This window comes from Poecilia reticulata, chromosome 11 (assembly GCF_904066995.2).
Source record: "Poecilia reticulata chromosome 11, P_reticulata-male-v2, whole genome shotgun sequence".
Taxonomy (NCBI): domain Eukaryota; kingdom Metazoa; phylum Chordata; class Actinopteri; order Cyprinodontiformes; family Poeciliidae; genus Poecilia; species Poecilia reticulata.
The window spans coordinates 1355980-1359529 of record NC_088840.1 but is presented as its reverse complement, the minus strand read 5'-3'; positions in this window follow the sequence as shown (position 1 = coordinate 1359529).

The window sequence follows — 3550 nt, the reverse complement described above, 5'->3', positions numbered from 1 at the left end:
GATTTATTCGATTACCATTGTCTACATGGTTATTTGAAAAGTTAGATTAACTTTTGGTTATGTATTTCTATTAAAACAGCCTGTTCACTGGGCCTGTTTCCCCCCAGGATAAGCCATCGGCAGCCCGGCTTCGCTCCTCTGGATCTGGCTCTGTTTGTCCATCAGCCCCTCTGAGTCCCTGCAGAGACGTTGAGAGGTGCAGTCAGGTGTGAAAACTGCAGAGTGCCGGCCACGCCCACAAGGGGAGATTTGCTGAGGTGGAAAGAGGCTCACACTCAATACACACACATACACACCCGCACACGCACACACACATGCGCACACATTGTCATGGCAGGAACAAAATAGTGAAGCTATGTCCATTTAAGTGTGCTTTTTGTATTGGATGGGCAAAGAATTCCATCAGACAAAAGTATGTTTACCTCTACTGACACATCAATAATTCACTTATTAATTCATACTTAACGTTTTTTGGCATTAGAAATATATCCACCTCACAACGTGAACAAATGAAGCTATAGCATAACTTCAGACCATAAACATCTTATACTTCAGTTTTTACTCTTGCAAAGTCAAGTATTAGTCATTTACTGAGACATTTTGTAAAATAAGCGAAAAAAGCTTCTACTTTTATGTGAATTATAAGATGAAACACAGATGAGAAGAACATTTTCCCTTTGTAATTTATTGGCTAAATATTGCCAGATCTTCCCTCACTCGTTATCTATTTTCTGAGAGGGTTATAGTGCCTACTTCCCACAGTCAATAGGCAAAAAGATGCACCATTAAGATGTCATGAGATTCAGCACAGAGATGAGAAATAACCAAGGCACACAAACATACACTTAAAGACATTCTAAAGTCTTCCTTTAACCTGATGGAATATGCAAACTAAACACAGAAAAGCTCCAGAAAAACTTCTCAAACAACTTGTCTTTTCCAGTTGCCCAATATTGCCATATTAAACCACATTTATCTCCAAAAATGAGTTTGAAATGTTGATTCATGTTTTATTTCATCACTAGTAGACTACTGTAGCATGCTGTTCACTTGTTCAAAACAAAAGGAGCTGGCCCGTCTACAGCTGATAGAAAAACTCTGCTGCTTGGATGCTGACATCTAGCCCACTTTAGCGCTGCCATAAAATCACTTCACAGGCTCCATGTAGCATATTGTATAAATAATAAAATCCTGGTTTTGACATTCAGAGCACAGCAGTGAAATGGGTCCCTTCCTACATCTGTGATTTGATCAGCTGTAGTCTTCTTTGAGATCCGCCGTACCGAATCTGAACCTTGAAGACCAGAAGAGACAGATCCTTTTAAGTTATCAGTCTAGGATTATGGAATGAACAACCACGCTACTTGGAGTCATGAGTGCTTTAAAAAAAACACTTAAGACATTAATTTTTAAGCAAGCATTTTAGCCTTATGCCTTATGTTCCTGGTTGCTATGCTAAATTAAATAGTAAATGACCTGTACTTGTTTAGTGCCTTATGGAGCCCACAGTACTCCAATATGTTTTTTACTACATTCAGTCATTCACCATGACTGAATGCACACACTACAAGATGATGGCCAAGTGGGTAACTGTTCCCTGGTCCTCTATGGGCAGACACAGCAGGAGAACCAGGCGGCAGAGCTTACCTTGTTCATTGCAGTTTTTGCAATAGTAGAGGATAAACAATTTAAATAAACAATAAGAAATAAAAATAACTGAAAACACTAAGAAGAACTGAACGAAAGTAAAACAGAAATAAGACAGATTTAATCAGAAAAACAACTAACGCAAAATAATATTGAAACTAGAATCAAGTCAAACTATAAAACAATTGAACAACCCGGATCCTGACAGACAGTCCTTGACTTGACCAAATCGCAACTTGACCACTGTTTTTAAAAGCGCAAGTCTTGTCAGGCAGCCATTTACAGGCAATCACTGAGAATGAATTCTTTGGCTATTACTTTTCTGATGACCATGCCCCAACTTGGTCATTTTGATCTAAATTACTAGTGTTATTAAAAGGCATTAAGTATAAAATTATTTATAGATATTCTTAGCAAACCAGACCCGTGTTGCTGCACAATAGTGTATTATCTAAATTATTGTGTTTTAGGGTTAAGATTAATTACAACTAATATTTATTGGCAATTAAAGTAATTTGAATATAGAGGGCTTCTTGCCCATAGTTTCAAATTTAAAAAAAAATATGGTGGCAAAAACAGCTGAAATGAAAATTGCATTAGTAAGTTGAGGAGGACTGTATTAAAATGCAAATGTACAGCTGTTAATAGTTCTTCAAAGACCAATAATCCCCTACAGTCAGTCATGTGTCAAAATGGTTAATGGAAAAATATCCCAGAGGCCCACAAGGTCTCTTTTCCATTCCACTTTTGATTAAAGCCGAAATTCTGTTCAGAGAAAAGTGTGGATTGGGTCAGGATCTGACTGCCAAAGATGGCTTAATGTGAGCAGTATACAAAAGTCATTGTTCTGATGCTCTGATTCACAGACACACCCTCTCATGGGACATGTCCTTATCATGAACAGGACGTTGCATATCAGATTCACATTTATTGCTTACCGTTTATTGTCTTGCTAAACCTGTCCTGAAAGAATCAATAATGGGAAGGAAGGGGACCAATGCCACACTGATTTCTCAATTGGAGTCAACTATGCTCAAATCTTAAACAAATGAATTTGTTGAATTATTTGATTAAATCATTGGGTTATTCTGTCTTGAAATAATTTCATAAGATCTGCAATTACATCTCCAAATAATGTTCAACTTGCAAACGATTAAAGCATCTGTCTAATCAGCAACAGTCTAAATCTATGCAATGTTATTTTATGTCTGAATCAGAAGGATCTTAAGGAGGCAGTATCATGTAAAATTGACCTTTTTGAGTTTTACCTCATATTATAATAACTAGCCTGCACATTCATGACGGTTTACTTTGTGGAGCTGTAGAAAAGCGGAGCTCAAGAGTGACCAGCACTCCTCCAGGAAAGGGGCAGTTCACTTCTGGACAAATTGCGACCACTGATTGGTCAACTGCTGACAAAACCAGAGGACTGATTGATAGATCATATCATGTCAACTGACTGAACTTCTGAATTAGGTCAATCACTTAATAGGGGTTAATATTTATGCCGACACCTGTTTTATGTTTCATATTTTTATCCAACTGTCATTAGTTTTGTAGAAATCCATGCTACCTAGACATTAAAACTGTTTGTAAATTTGATTGTCAAAAAAAAAAATTGATATTGATTGATTTGCAAAACGAATAGAAAGCATCTGTTGTGTGTGGGGATGAGTATGGCACTTTTAATAGGAACTGTATTTGTCCACACAAGCCAATAAGAAGTGATTTAACTCTCCACTGAGCTTAACATGAAAGTACTGGTTTTCTATCATTTATCAAGAAGGTAGCCTCATCATCACTGTTAATCAAGTAAACATTATCCATTTTCAAGAGGCTCATGTTGGACTCAAGAATATTCTTAATGAGGCTGCTCTGAGGTCAAAATGTCTGGAATAGAATC